Genomic DNA, 14,633 nt, shown 5'->3' with positions numbered 1-14,633 from the left:
AATGGGTAAGATGCCGTCTGACTTCAGATCAGAATTTTGAGGGTTCGAGTCCCATCATGGCAGTCAGTTTCCATGAGTTTTTTTGAAAAAAAGTATACACGTGCTGAGAGAGAGCTGTAAGCGTGTCTTCGTCATTGGACTCAGTAAGATTCTTATTCTAGACCACGGAACCACGTACTCAAGCATCACATGCCAATCAAAAGACCGGGTGGCCTAATGGATAAGGCGTCTGACTTCGGATCAGAAGATTGAGGGTTCAAGTCCCTTCGTGGTCTTCTCTTTCTCCACACTTTTTGAAAAAATGTATATATACTGAGCGTTTGTTACGAAAGCATCATGCGCCATTCTGAAGAGCACGTGGTCAAATGGAAAAGGAATCTTACTTTAGATCAGAAGATTTAGGGTTATCATCCCTTCATGGTGGTGGCAGTCTCCCTCCACATGCTTTTAGAATAGAATGTACACATGCTGAGAGGGTTATATGACAGTATAGAGAGACATGTCAGTTTTAGACAAGTAAGGACACTAAAAGCAGCTGTCAGAAGTGGGTTTTGAACCCACGCCTCCATTTGGAGACCAGAATACCCACCTCAAGGGAAACAGAACACTCTTAAGTCTGGCGCCTTAGACCACTCGGCCATCCTGACTAACTGCGCTGAGAGTGCTAGAATTATTCCCATTCAGCTAATCAAAGAGAAATTTAGCTACAATTTTCTTGAAAATGTAAGAACAATGTCATTATGTTTGAGAGAGAATGAAGAGAAAGCAGAGAGACAGAGAGAACGAGAAAAAATAAATAAATGAATGGATAAGGTGGATTCTGACCAAACGGGGGGTGGGAGAGAGAGAGAGAGAGAATACATCAATGGGTAAGATGCCGTCAGGCTTAGGATCAGGGTTTTGAGGGTTCGGGTCCCGACATGGCAGTCAGTTTCCACGTGTTTTTTTAAAAAAAGTTTATTCTTATTCTAGACCAAGGGACCACGTACTCAACCGTCATGTGCCATTCAAAAGACTGTTTGGCCTAATGAATAAAGTGTCTGACTTTGGATCAGAAGTTTGAGGTTTCAAGTCCTTTCGTGTTTGTGGCATTGTCTTTCTGCACTCGTTTTGAAAAAAATTTAAATGTAGTGATCGGTTGTTATGAAAGCCTCATGCGCCAATTTGAAGAGCAAGTGGCCTATGGAAAAGGCGTCTTACTTTGGGTCAAAAGATTGAGGGTTATCATCCCTTCATGGTCGTAGCAGTCTCTCTCCACATGCTTTTAGAAAAAAATGTACAGATGCTGAGAGGGTTATATGACAGTTTAGAAAGAAGGGTCAGTTGTAGACAAGTAAGGACACAAAAAGCAGCTGTCAGAAGTGGGATTTGAAGCCATGCCTCCATTTGGAGACCAGAAAACCCAGCTCTATGTGGGGAAAGAAATCATTCTTGAGTCTGGCGCCTTAGACCACTCGGCCATCCTGACAAACTGCATTGTGGGTGCTACAGCTATTCCCATTCGGTTAACTAAGGAGGAATTTAGCTAGAATTTACCAAGAAAATATAAAGACAATGCCATCATGTTGTGATTTTGAAGATGGAAATTTTGGAGAAAGAGAGAGATAGAAAGATAGATTGAGAGAGAGAGAGAATGGGTAAGGTGTCTTTCTTTAGATCAAACATTTATACACATGTTGAGAGACAGAGATGTTAGCGTGTCATAGTCATCAGACTAGGTAAGATTCTAGAATATAAGAAAGCTGTTCTGGACCATGGGAGCATGAATGCAAGGGTCTGACTTCATATCAGAACAATGAGAGGTTGAGTCCAGTTGTGGTAGTCTGTTTCCATGTGATTTTTGGAAAAAATGTATACACATGCTGAGAGACAAAGATGTAAGCGTGCTATAGTAATCAGAGTAGGTAAGATTCTAGAATGTGAGAATGTTATTCTGCACCATGGAGCATGAATGCAAGCATCGTTAGCTAAGGAGGAATTAAGCTTGAATTTACCAAGAAAATATAAAGACAATGTGATCACATTTTGATTCTGAAGATGGTAATTGTGGAGAGAGAGAGAGAGATAGAAAGATAGATTAAGAGAGAGAATGGGTAAGGTGTCTTTCTTTAGATCAAAAATTTATACACATGCTGAGAGACAGAGATGTTAGCGTGTCATAGTCATCAGACTAGGTAAGATTCTAGAATGTGTAAATGTTATTCTGGACCATGGGAGCATGAATGCAAGGGCCTGACTTCAGATCAGAACATTGAGTGTTTGAGTCCAGTTGAGGTAGTCTGTTTGAATGTGCTTTTTGGAAAAAATGTATACACATGCTGAGAGACAAAGATGTAAGCGTGCTATAGTAATCAGAGTAGGTAAGATTCTAGAATGTGAGAATGTTATTCTGCACCATGGAGCATGAATGCAAGCATCGTTAGCTAAGGAGGAATTAAGCTTGAATTTACCAAGAAAATATAAAGACAATGTGATCACATTTTGATTCTGAAGATGGTAATTGTGGAGAGAGAGAGATAGAAAGATAGATTAAGAGAGAGAATGGGTAAGGTGTCTTTCTTTAGATCAAAAATTTATACACATGCTGAGAGACAGAGATGTTAGCGTGTCATAGTCATCAGACTAGGTAATTTTCTAGAATGTGAGAATGTTATTCTGGACCATGGGAGCATGAATGCAAGGGCCTGACTTCAGATCAGAACATTGAGTGTTTGAGTCCAGTTGAGGTAGTCTGTTTGAATGTGCTTTTTGGAAAAAATGTATACACATGCTGAGAGACAAAGATGTAAGCGTGCTATAGTAATCAGAGTAGGTAAGATTCTAGAATGTGAGAATGTTATTCTGCACCATGGAGCATGAATGCAAGCATCGTTAGCTAAGGAGGAATTAAGCTTGAATTTACCAAGAAAATATAAAGACAATGTGATCACATTTTGATTCTGAAGATGGTAATTGTGGAGAGAGAGAGATAGAAAGATAGATTAAGAGAGAGAATGGGTAAGGTGTCTTTCTTTAGATCAAAAATTTATACACATGCTGAGAGACAGAGATGTTAGCGTGTCATAGTCATCAGACTAGGTAATTTTCTAGAATGTGAGAATGTTATTCTGGACCATGGGAGCATGAATGCAAGGGCCTGACTTCAGATCAAAGCATTGAGTGTTTGAGTCCAGTTGTGGTAGTCTGTTTCCATGTGCTTTTTTGGAAAAAATGTATACACATGCTGAGAGACAGAGATGTAAGCGTGCCATAGTAATCAGAGTAGGTAACATTCTAGAATGTGAGAATATTAATCTGCACCATGGAGCACGAATGCAAGCATCGTTAACTAAGGAGGAATTTTGCTTGAATTTACCAAGAAAATATAAAGACAATGTGATCACATTTTGATTCTGAAGATGGTAATTGTGGAGAGAGAGAGAGAGAGAGAGAGAGAGAGAGAGAGAGAGAGAGAGAGAGAGAGAGAGAGAGAGAGAGAGAGAGAGAGAGAGAGAGAGAGAGAGAGAGAGAGAGAGAGAGAGAGAGAGAGAGAACATCAATGGGTAAGATGCCGTCTGACTTCAGATCAGAATTTTGAGGGTTCGAGTCCCATCATGGCAGTCAGTTTCCATGAGTTTTTTTGAAAAAAAGTATACACGTGCTGAGAGAGAGCTGTAAGCGTGTCTTCGTCATTGGACTCAGTAAGATTCTTATTCTAGACCACGGAACCACGTACTCAAGCATCACATGCCAATCAAAAGTCCGCGTGGCCTAATGGATAAGGCATCTGACTTCGGATCAGAAGATTGAGGGTTCAAGTCCCTTCGTGGTCGTGGCATTCTCTTTCTCCACACTTTTTGAAAAAATGTATATATACTGAGCGTTTGTTACGAAAGGATCATGCGCCATTCTGAAGAGCACGTGGTCAAATGGAAAAGGAATCTTACTTTAGATCAGAAGATTTAGGGTTATCATCCCTTCATGGTGGTGGCAGTCTCCCTCCACATGCTTTTAGAATAGAATGTACACATGCTGAGAGGGTTATATGACAGTATAGAGAGACATGTCAGTTTTAGACAAGTAAGGACACTAAATGCAGCTGTCAGAAGTGGGATTTGAACCCACGCCTCCATTTGGAGACCAGAATACCCACCTCAAGGGAAACAGAACACTCTTAAGTCTGGCGCCTTAGACCACTCGGCCATCCTGACTAACTGCGCTGAGAGTGCTAGAATTATTCCCATTCAGCTAATCAAAGAGAAATTTAGCTACAATTTTCTTGAAAATGTAAGAACAATGTCATTATGTTTGAGAGAGAATGAAGAGAAAGCAGAGAGACAGAGAGAACGAGAAAAAATAAATAAATGAACGGATAAGGTGGATTCTGACCAAACGGGGGGTGGGAGAGAGAGAGAGAGAGAATACATCAATGGGTAAGATGCCGTCAGGCTTAGGATCAGGGTTTTGAGGGTTCGGGTCCCGACATGGCAGTCAGTTTCCACGTGTTTTTTTAAAAAAAGTTTATTCTTATTCTAGACCAAGGGACCACGTACTCAACCATCATGTGCCATTCAAAAGACTGTTTGGCCTAATGAATAAAGTGTCTGACTTTGGATCAGAAGTTTGAGGTTTCAAGTCCTTTCGTGTTTGTGGCATTGTTTTTCTGCACTCTTTTTGAAAAAAATTTAAATGTAGTGATCGGTTGTTATGAAAGCCTCATGCGCCAATTTGAAGAGCAAGTGGCCTATGGAAAAGGCGTCTTACTTTGGGTCAAAAGATTGAGGGTTATCATCCCTTCATGGTCGTAGCAGTCTCTCTCCACATGCTTTTAGAAAAAAATGTACAGATGCTGAGAGGGTTATATGACAGTTTAGAAAGAAGGGTCATTGAACATCAATGGGTAAGATGCCGTCTGACTTCAGATCAGAATTTTGAGGGTTCGAGTCCCATCATGGCAGTCAGTTTCCATGAGTTTTTTTGAAAAAAAGTATACACGTGCTGAGAGAGAGCTGTAAGCGTGTCTTCATCATTGGACTCAGTAAGATTCTTATTCTAGACCACGGAACCACGTACTCAAGCATCACATGCCAATCAAAAGACCGCGTGGCCTAATGGATAAGGCGTCTGACTTCGGATCAGAAGATTGAGGGTTCAAGTTCCTTCGTGGTCGTGGCATTCTCTTTCTCCACACTTTTTGAAAAAATGTATATATACTGAGCGTTTGTTACGAAAGCATCATGCGCCATTCTGAAGAGCACGTGGTCAAATGGAAAAGGAATCTTACTTTAGATCAGAAGATTTAGGGTTATCATCCCTTCATGGTGGTGGCAGTCTCCCTCCACATGCTTTTAGAATAGAATGTACACATGCTGAGAGGGTTATATGACAGTATAGAGAGACATGTCAGTTTTAGACAAGTAAGGACACTAAATGCAGCTGTCAGAAGTGGGATTTGAACCCACGCCTCCATTTGGAGACCAGAATACCCACCTCAAGGGAAACACTCTTAAGTCTGGCGCCTTAGACCACTCGGCCATCCTGACTAACTGCGCTGAGAGTGCTAGAATTATTCCCATTCAGCTAATCAAAGAGAAATTTAGCTACAATTTTCTTGAAAATGTAAGAACAATGTCATTATGTTTGAGAGAGAATGAAGAGAAAGCAGAGAGACAGAGAGAACGAGAAAAAATAAATAAATGAACGGATAAGGTGGATTCTGACCAAACGGGGGGTGGGAGAGAGAGAGAGAGAGAATACATCAATGGGTAAGATGCCGTCAGGCTTAGGATCAGGGTTTTGAGGGTTCGGGTCCCGACATGGCAGTCAGTTTCCACGTGTTTTTTTAAAAAAAGTTTATTCTTATTCTAGACCAAGGGACCACGTACTCAACCATCATGTGCCATTCAAAAGACTGTTTGGCCTAATGAATAAAGTGTCTGACTTTGGATCAGAAGTTTGAGGTTTCAAGTCCTTTCGTGTTTGTGGCATTGTCTTTCTGCACTCTTTTTGAAAAAAATTTAAATGTAGTGATCGGTTGTTATGAAAGCCTCATGCGCCAATTTGAAGAGCAAGTGGCCTATGGAAAAGGCGTCTTACTTTGGGTCAAAAGATTGAGGGTTATCATCCCTTCATGGTCGTAGCAGTCTCTCTCCACATGCTTTTAGAAAAAAATGTACAGATGCTGAGAGGGTTATATGACAGTTTAGAAAGAAGGGTCAGTTGTAGACAAGTAAGGACACAAAAAGCAGCTGTCAGAAGTGGGATTTGAAGCCATGCCTCCATTTGGAGACCAGAAAACCCAGCTCTATGTGGGGAAAGAAATCATTCTTGAGTCTGGCGCCTTAGACCACTCGGCCATCCTGACAAACTGCATTGTGGGTGCTACAGCTATTCCCATTCGGTTAACTAAGGAGGAATTTAGCTAGAATTTACCAAGAAAATATAAAGACAATGCCATCATGTTGTGATTTTGAAGATGGAAATTTTGGAGAAAGAGAGAGAAAGAGAGAGATAGAAAGATAGATTGAGAGAGAGAGAGAATGGGTAAGGTGTCTTTCTTTAGATCAAACATTTATACACATGTTGAGAGACAGAGATGTTAGCGTGTCATAGTCATCAGACTAGGTAAGATTCTAGAATATAAGAAAGCTTTTCTGGACCATGGGAGCATGAATGCAAGGGTCTGACTTCATATCAGAACAATAAGAGGTTGAGTCCAGTTGTGGTAGTCTGTTTCCATGTGATTTTTGGAAAAAATGTATACACATGCTGAGAGACAAAGATGTAAGCGTGCTATAGTAATCAGAGTAGGTAAGATTCTAGAATGTGAGAATGTTATTCTGCACCATGGAGCATGAATGCAAGCATCGTTAGCTAAGGAGGAATTAAGCTTGAATTTACCAAGAAAATATAAAGACAATGTGATCACATTTTGATTCTGAAGATGGTAATTGTGGAGAGAGAGAGAGAGATAGAAAGATAGATTAAGAGAGAGAATGGGTAAGGTGTCTTTCTTTAGATCAAAAATTTATACACATGCTGAGAGACAGAGATGTTAGCGTGTCATAGTCATCAGACTAGGTAAGATTCTAGAATGTGTAAATGTTATTCTGGACCATGGGAGCATGAATGCAAGGGCCTGACTTCAGATCAGAACATTGAGTGTTTGAGTCCAGTTGAGGTAGTCTGTTTGAATGTGCTTTTTGGAAAAAATGTATACACATGCTGAGAGACAAAGATGTAAGCGTGCTATAGTAATCAGAGTAGGTAAGATTCTAGAATGTGAGAATGTTATTCTGCACCATGGAGCATGAATGCAAGCATCGTTAGCTAAGGAGGAATTAAGCTTGAATTTACCAAGAAAATATAAAGACAATGTGATCACATTTTGATTCTGAAGATGGTAATTGTGGAGAGAGAGAGATAGAAAGATAGATTAAGAGAGAGAATGGGTAAGGTGTCTTTCTTTAGATCAAAAATTTATACACATGCTGAGAGACAGAGATGTTAGCGTGTCATAGTCATCAGACTAGGTAATTTTCTAGAATGTGAGAATGTTATTCTGGACCATGGGAGCATGAATGCAAGGGCCTGACTTCAGATCAGAACATTGAGTGTTTGAGTCCAGTTGAGGTAGTCTGTTTGAATGTGCTTTTTGGAAAAAATGTATACACATGCTGAGAGACAAAGATGTAAGCGTGCTATAGTAATCAGAGTAGGTAAGATTCTAGAATGTGAGAATGTTATTCTGCACCATGGAGCATGAATGCAAGCATCGTTAGCTAAGGAGGAATTAAGCTTGAATTTACCAAGAAAATATAAAGACAATGTGATCACATTTTGATTCTGAAGATGGTAATTGTGGAGAGAGAGAGATAGAAAGATAGATTAAGAGAGAGAATGGGTAAGGTGTCTTTCTTTAGATCAAAAATTTATACACATGCTGAGAGACAGAGATGTTAGCGTGTCATAGTCATCAGACTAGGTAATTTTCTAGAATGTGACAATGTTATTCTGGACCATGGGAGCATGAATGCAAGGGCCTGACTTCAGATCAAAGCATTGAGTGTTTGAGTCCAGTTGTGGTAGTCTGTTTCCATGTGCTTTTTTGGAAAAAATGTATACACATGCTGAGAGACAGAGATGTAAGCGTGCCATAGTAATCAGAGTAGGTAACATTCTAGAATGTGAGAATATTAATCTGCACCATGGAGCACGAATGCAAGCATCGTTAACTAAGGAGGAATTTTGCTTGAATTTACCAAGAAAATATAAAGACAATGTGATCACATTTTGATTCTGAAGATGGTAATTGTGGAGAGAGAGAGAGAGAGAGAGAGAGAGAGAGAGAGAGAGAGAGAGAGAGAGAGAGAGAGAGAGAGAGAGAGAGAGAGAGAGAGAGAGAGAGAGAGAGAGAGAGAGAGAGAGAGAGAGAGAGAACATCAATGGGTAAGATGCCGTCTGACTTCAGATCAGAATTTTGAGGGTTCGAGTCCCATCATGGCAGTCAGTTTCCATGAGTTTTTTTGAAAAAAAGTATACACGTGCTGAGAGAGAGCTGTAAGCGTGTCTTCGTCATTGGACTCAGTAAGATTCTTATTCTAGACCACGGAACCACGTACTCAAGCATCACATGCCAATCAAAAGTCCGCGTGGCCTAATGGATAAGGCATCTGACTTCGGATCAGAAGATTGAGGGTTCAAGTCCCTTCGTGGTCGTGGCATTCTCTTTCTCCACACTTTTTGAAAAAATGTATATATACTGAGCGTTTGTTACGAAAGGATCATGCGCCATTCTGAAGAGCACGTGGTCAAATGGAAAAGGAATCTTACTTTAGATCAGAAGATTTAGGGTTATCATCCCTTCATGGTGGTGGCAGTCTCCCTCCACATGCTTTTAGAATAGAATGTACACATGCTGAGAGGGTTATATGACAGTATAGAGAGACATGTCAGTTTTAGACAAGTAAGGACACTAAATGCAGCTGTCAGAAGTGGGATTTGAACCCACGCCTCCATTTGGAGACCAGAATACCCACCTCAAGGGAAACAGAACACTCTTAAGTCTGGCGCCTTAGACCACTCGGCCATCCTGACTAACTGCGCTGAGAGTGCTAGAATTATTCCCATTCAGCTAATCAAAGAGAAATTTAGCTACAATTTTCTTGAAAATGTAAGAACAATGTCATTATGTTTGAGAGAGAATGAAGAGAAAGCAGAGAGACAGAGAGAACGAGAAAAAATAAAGAGAGAGAGAGAGAGAGAGAGAGAGAGAGAGAGAGAGAGAGAGAGAGAGAATACATCAATGGGTAAGATGCCGTCAGGCTTAAGATCAGGGTTTTGAGGGTTCGGGTCCCGACATGGCAGTCAGTTTCCACGTGTTTTTTTAAAAAAAGTTTATTCTTATTCTAGACCAAGGGACCACGTACTCAACCATCATGTGCCATTCAAAAGACTGTTTGGCCTAATGAATAAAGTGTCTGACTTTGGATCAGAAGTTTGAGGTTTCAAGTCCTTTCGTGTTTGTGGCATTGTTTTTCTGCACTCTTTTTGAAAAAAATTTAAATGTAGTGATCGGTTGTTATGAAAGCCTCATGCGCCAATTTGAAGAGCAAGTGGCCTATGGAAAAGGCGTCTTACTTTGGGTCAAAAGATTGAGGGTTATCATCCCTTCATGGTCGTAGCAGTCTCTCTCCACATGCTTTTAGAAAAAAATGTACAGATGCTGAGAGGGTTATATGACAGTTTAGAAAGAAGGGTCATTGAACATCAATGGGTAAGATGCCGTCTGACTTCAGATCAGAATTTTGAGGGTTCGAGTCCCATCATGGCAGTCAGTTTCCATGAGTTTTTTTGAAAAAAAGTATACACGTGCTGAGAGAGAGCTGTAAGCGTGTCTTCATCATTGGACTCAGTAAGATTCTTATTCTAGACCACGGAACCACGTACTCAAGCATCACATGCCAATCAAAAGACCGCGTGGCCTAATGGATAAGGCGTCTGACTTCGGATCAGAAGATTGAGGGTTCAAGTTCCTTCGTGGTCGTGGCATTCTCTTTCTCCACACTTTTTGAAAAAATGTATATATACTGAGCGTTTGTTACGAAAGCATCATGCGCCATTCTGAAGAGCACGTGGTCAAATGGAAAAGGAATCTTACTTTAGATCAGAAGATTTAGGGTTATCATCCCTTCATGGTGGTGGCAGTCTCCCTCCACATGCTTTTAGAATAGAATGTACACATGCTGAGAGGGTTATATGACAGTATAGAGAGACATGTCAGTTTTAGACAAGTAAGGACACTAAATGCAGCTGTCAGAAGTGGGATTTGAACCCACGCCTCCATTTGGAGACCAGAATACCCACCTCAAGGGAAACACTCTTAAGTCTGGCGCCTTAGACCACTCGGCCATCCTGACTGCGCTGAGAGTGCTAGAATTATTCCCATTCAGCTAATCAAAGAGAAATTTAGCTACAATTTTCTTGAAAATGTAAGAACAATGTCATTATGTTTGAGAGAGAATGAAGAGAAAGCAGAGAGACAGAGAGAACGAGAAAAAATAAATAAATGAACGGATAAGGTGGATTCTGACCAAACGGGGGGTGGGAGAGAGAGAGAGAGAGAATACATCAATGGGTAAGATGCCGTCAGGCTTAGGATCAGGGTTTTGAGGGTTCGGGTCCCGACATGGCAGTCAGTTTCCACGTGTTTTTTTAAAAAAAGTTTATTCTTATTCTAGACCAAGGGACCACGTACTCAACCATCATGTGCCATTCAAAATACTGTTTGGCCTAATGAATAAAGTGTCTGACTTTGGATCAGAAGTTTGAGGTTTCAAGTCCTTTCGTGTTTGTGGCATTGTCTTTCTGCACTCTTTTTGAAAAAAATTTAAATGTAGTGATCGGTTGTTATGAAAGCCTCATGCGCCAATTTGAAGAGCAAGTGGCCTATGGAAAAGGCGTCTTACTTTGGGTCAAAAGATTGAGGGTTATCATCCCTTCATGGTCGTAGCAGTCTCTCTCCACATGCTTTTAGAAAAAAATGTACAGATGCTGAGAGGGTTATATGACAGTTTAGAAAGAAGGGTCAGTTGTAGACAAGTAAGGACACAAAAAGCAGCTGTCAGAAGTGGGATTTGAAGCCATGCCTCCATTTGGAGACCAGAAAACCCAGCTCTATGTGGGGAAAGAAATCATTCTTGAGTCTGGCGCCTTAGACCACTCGGCCATCCTGACAAACTGCATTGTGGGTGCTACAGCTATTCCCATTCGGTTAACTAAGGAGGAATTTAGCTAGAATTTACCAAGAAAATATAAAGACAATGCCATCATGTTGTGATTTTGAAGATGGAAATTTTGGAGAAAGAGAGAGAAAGAGAGAGATAGAAAGATAGATTGAGAGAGAGAGAGAATGGGTAAGGTGTCTTTCTTTAGATCAAACATTTATACACATGTTGAGAGACAGAGATGTTAGCGTGTCATAGTCATCAGACTAGGTAAGATTCTAGAATATAAGAAAGCTTTTCTGGACCATGGGAGCATGAATGCAAGGGTCTGACTTCATATCAGAACAATAAGAGGTTGAGTCCAGTTGTGGTAGTCTGTTTCCATGTGATTTTTGGAAAAAATGTATACACATGCTGAGAGACAAAGATGTAAGCGTGCTATAGTAATCAGAGTAGGTAAGATTCTAGAATGTGAGAATGTTATTCTGCACCATGGAGCATGAATGCAAGCATCGTTAGCTAAGGAGGAATTAAGCTTGAATTTACCAAGAAAATATAAAGACAATGTGATCACATTTTGATTCTGAAGATGGTAATTGTGGAGAGAGAGAGAGAGATAGAAAGATAGATTAAGAGAGAGAATGGGTAAGGTGTCTTTCTTTAGATCAAAAATTTATACACATGCTGAGAGACAGAGATGTTAGCGTGTCATAGTCATCAGACTAGGTAAGATTCTAGAATGTGTAAATGTTATTCTGGACCATGGGAGCATGAATGCAAGGGCCTGACTTCAGATCAGAACATTGAGTGTTTGAGTCCAGTTGAGGTAGTCTGTTTGAATGTGCTTTTTGGAAAAAATGTATACACATGCTGAGAGACAAAGATGTAAGCGTGCTATAGTAATCAGAGTAGGTAAGATTCTAGAATGTGAGAATGTTATTCTGCACCATGGAGCATGAATGCAAGCATCGTTAGCTAAGGAGGAATTAAGCTTGAATTTACCAAGAAAATATAAAGACAATGTGATCACATTTTGATTCTGAAGATGGTAATTGTGGAGAGAGAGAGATAGAAAGATAGATTAAGAGAGAGAATGGGTAAGGTGTCTTTCTTTAGATCAAAAATTTATACACATGCTGAGAGACAGAGATGTTAGCGTGTCATAGTCATCAGACTAGGTAATTTTCTAGAATGTGAGAATGTTATTCTGGACCATGGGAGCATGAATGCAAGGGCCTGACTTCAGATCAGAGCATTGAGTGTTTGAGTCCAGTTGTGGTAGTCTGTTTCCATGTGCTTTTTTGGAAAAAATGTATACACATGCTGAGAGACAGAGATGTAAGCGTGCCATAGTAATCAGAGTAGGTAACATTCTAGAATGTGAGAATATTAATCTGCACCATGGAGCACGAATGCAAGCATCGTTAACTAAGGAGGAATTTTGCTTGAATTTACCAAGAAAATATAAAGACAATGTGATCACATTTTGATTCTGAAGATGGTAATTGTGGAGAGAGAGAGAGAGAGAGAGTGTTAAATATTAATGATCCGTTAATTTCTTATAAGACCCAGTTCTGTAGAATGCTTTAGCTTACATGACATAGGCTATTTTTAAGCTTGGCTCATGGTAGAAAGACAGCTCCATATATGTAGAGACCACGTGCTTTAGGAGACATATATAATTCATGGCTAACTGTAGAGGTCGCTCCTCTTCTTCCCTCACCATCATGAGAGACAGACGCAAGATGACATGACATAACAGCTGGTATATTACTTGACGGCGATGTGAGAAGCCGAACTGAGACACAGCAGCCATTTGCTATTCAGGATCTCGGAGAGAAGAAGAATACATGTTGCTTTTGCCATTTGGGATCTCAGAGCATGATCTAATGGACAATTTCTCTTTCACCTATTTTTATTCACCTGTTTTTCTGTAATAACCTTTCTTTGATGGAAGAAACCAAATAAACCACTATATTTTTATCTGGTAACTAGTCCTGAGTATTTTACAGGATATGCATTATTTTACATTGGAGAGCCAGCCAGATCTGAATTTTTGTACTTTTTTGCGGATTTCCCTCAACTTGCACACACGGGGGATTGGACTTTGCTAACGTCAAATCATATGTGCAAGTTATCGGGAATTCCACTACTTACAAGAATCACATAGAACCTAGAAGTAAGAAGTACCAGATAGATTGAGAAGTACTACAAGTGCCAAAAGTACCAGACCTAAGCCAGACGTGTGAAGACAGGAACCCAGCGTTGTCCATCAAAGGAGCTGAGACATTTCAAGGTAAGATAAAATGGATGTAATTAATTGTCTTGCTAAGCAGAGTAAATTGAAATTTAAGTCTGTAGACAATTCTAATTCAGAAGTTTTATGGTTAAGTTTATATGCCGAGTGTGAACTCGAGAATCAGAGGTTAGATTCTAAGTTTTTCAATAGAGAAAGAGAGAGATTAAAAAATATTCTACAGATGGTAGATATATTTCATAGATCTATGTCAGAGAAATCTAAAAATGATTGTGTAGAGGATAGTGATATTCCCGAGATTCACTGTAATGTGGAGAAACAGTTACAAGTAGCAGTCATTGAAGGTGACCTTGCAGACGTGGAACAAGATGGAGAAGTAGGAGGAGACTTCAGAACTGACGTAGAGGACGTACAAGGGAAAGACGTACCACTAAAAATAGAAGACTCACAGGCCCAAATCCGAAGTAGCGTGAGGAAGAATTTGATAAAGATATGCCAAATAATTCCTGCTTATGACAACAAAATAGATGTTTATAGAAACTCTGAGATCTTTGAAAGTTGTACTGATAACTTTGATTTATCTAACGAGGAGAAGAATCAGTTGTTCAAAATGTGGATCCCTGTAAATTTTGCTAGGAGATTGTCTTTAAAGTTATCTGGTGAGACACATGAGAATTTAACTGATAAGGACAGATTAAAAATTCTCATTTTTTGTTCATCAAATGAAAATCATCCAGATATTGATATTCTTCAAAAATTAAGGATTGGTCGGAAGGAATGTATTTTTACGTTCATGTCCATATATGAACGTTTGTATAGAATGCTGAGTGAGAATGTCAAAACACCGTCCCTCATAAGGAGTTTTGTAAGCAAATTTTGGTTTCTAAATCCTGCATCTCGTGTTATTGCGTCACAAAAAGATTCTTTGTTTGAATGTGCGCAATTTCTTGATTTTGCCAGGAAACACGAGAATCGTGAAAGGAAAGTAAATTGTGCTAATTTTGGAAAGACAGGCAGAGTAAAATCTTATCAGAAGCCTGTATTAGCAAAACCTTCTAAAATGAGTTTTCCCCAAATATATGAAGTACAAAGGAGATCACATGTTTGTTATAAGCCATATGGAATGATGCAAAAGAACACCGAAAAGACACAAATTGAATTAAGAAAAATGA

The 14,633-nt window shown here is 39.8% G+C and overlaps 13 non-coding genes across 13 annotated transcripts; 5 read left to right on the top strand and 8 right to left on the bottom strand.

Annotated features, from left to right (window-relative positions):
- Positions 1 to 202: 202 nt before the first annotated feature.
- TRNAR-UCG (transfer RNA arginine (anticodon UCG)) lies at positions 203 to 275 on the top strand. Its single transcript has one exon. It is a non-coding gene; the product is annotated as a tRNA-Arg (tRNA).
- A 261-nt stretch (positions 276 to 536) lies between these two features.
- Positions 537 to 647, bottom strand: TRNAL-UAA (transfer RNA leucine (anticodon UAA)). Its single transcript has 2 exons — positions 610 to 647; positions 537 to 582 (listed from the first exon to the last, which is right to left on the bottom strand). It is a non-coding gene; the product is annotated as a tRNA-Leu (tRNA).
- A 706-nt stretch (positions 648 to 1,353) lies between these two features.
- Positions 1,354 to 1,468, bottom strand: TRNAL-CAA (transfer RNA leucine (anticodon CAA)). Its single transcript has 2 exons — positions 1,431 to 1,468; positions 1,354 to 1,399 (listed from the first exon to the last, which is right to left on the bottom strand). It is a non-coding gene; the product is annotated as a tRNA-Leu (tRNA).
- Positions 1,469 to 3,739: 2,271 nt separating this feature from the next.
- On the top strand, positions 3,740 to 3,812 carry TRNAR-UCG (transfer RNA arginine (anticodon UCG)). Its single transcript has one exon. It is a non-coding gene; the product is annotated as a tRNA-Arg (tRNA).
- A 267-nt stretch (positions 3,813 to 4,079) lies between these two features.
- TRNAL-UAA (transfer RNA leucine (anticodon UAA)) lies at positions 4,080 to 4,190 on the bottom strand. The gene is made up of 2 exons: positions 4,153 to 4,190; positions 4,080 to 4,125 (listed from the first exon to the last, which is right to left on the bottom strand). It is a non-coding gene; the product is annotated as a tRNA-Leu (tRNA).
- Positions 4,191 to 5,076: 886 nt separating this feature from the next.
- TRNAR-UCG (transfer RNA arginine (anticodon UCG)) lies at positions 5,077 to 5,149 on the top strand. Its single transcript has one exon. It is a non-coding gene; the product is annotated as a tRNA-Arg (tRNA).
- A 267-nt stretch (positions 5,150 to 5,416) lies between these two features.
- TRNAL-UAA (transfer RNA leucine (anticodon UAA)) lies at positions 5,417 to 5,522 on the bottom strand. The gene is made up of 2 exons: positions 5,485 to 5,522; positions 5,417 to 5,462 (listed from the first exon to the last, which is right to left on the bottom strand). It is a non-coding gene; the product is annotated as a tRNA-Leu (tRNA).
- A 706-nt stretch (positions 5,523 to 6,228) lies between these two features.
- Positions 6,229 to 6,343, bottom strand: TRNAL-CAA (transfer RNA leucine (anticodon CAA)). The gene is made up of 2 exons: positions 6,306 to 6,343; positions 6,229 to 6,274 (listed from the first exon to the last, which is right to left on the bottom strand). It is a non-coding gene; the product is annotated as a tRNA-Leu (tRNA).
- Positions 6,344 to 8,624: 2,281 nt separating this feature from the next.
- On the top strand, positions 8,625 to 8,697 carry TRNAR-UCG (transfer RNA arginine (anticodon UCG)). Its single transcript has one exon. It is a non-coding gene; the product is annotated as a tRNA-Arg (tRNA).
- A 267-nt stretch (positions 8,698 to 8,964) lies between these two features.
- On the bottom strand, positions 8,965 to 9,075 carry TRNAL-UAA (transfer RNA leucine (anticodon UAA)). Its single transcript has 2 exons — positions 9,038 to 9,075; positions 8,965 to 9,010 (listed from the first exon to the last, which is right to left on the bottom strand). It is a non-coding gene; the product is annotated as a tRNA-Leu (tRNA).
- An 876-nt stretch (positions 9,076 to 9,951) lies between these two features.
- On the top strand, positions 9,952 to 10,024 carry TRNAR-UCG (transfer RNA arginine (anticodon UCG)). Its single transcript has one exon. It is a non-coding gene; the product is annotated as a tRNA-Arg (tRNA).
- Positions 10,025 to 10,291: 267 nt separating this feature from the next.
- On the bottom strand, positions 10,292 to 10,397 carry TRNAL-UAA (transfer RNA leucine (anticodon UAA)). Its single transcript has 2 exons — positions 10,360 to 10,397; positions 10,292 to 10,337 (listed from the first exon to the last, which is right to left on the bottom strand). It is a non-coding gene; the product is annotated as a tRNA-Leu (tRNA).
- Positions 10,398 to 11,099: 702 nt separating this feature from the next.
- On the bottom strand, positions 11,100 to 11,214 carry TRNAL-CAA (transfer RNA leucine (anticodon CAA)). Its single transcript has 2 exons — positions 11,177 to 11,214; positions 11,100 to 11,145 (listed from the first exon to the last, which is right to left on the bottom strand). It is a non-coding gene; the product is annotated as a tRNA-Leu (tRNA).
- Between the last annotated feature and the right edge of the window lie 3,419 nt (positions 11,215 to 14,633).

The sequence above is a fragment of the Dendrobates tinctorius genome, unplaced genomic scaffold (assembly GCF_039654945.1).
Source record: "Dendrobates tinctorius isolate UK_male_01 unplaced genomic scaffold, ASM3965494v1 ptg000703l, whole genome shotgun sequence".
Taxonomy (NCBI): domain Eukaryota; kingdom Metazoa; phylum Chordata; class Amphibia; order Anura; family Dendrobatidae; genus Dendrobates; species Dendrobates tinctorius.
Note: the sequence above shows the minus strand (reverse complement) of the source record. Positions and strands in the feature narration are given on the sequence as shown.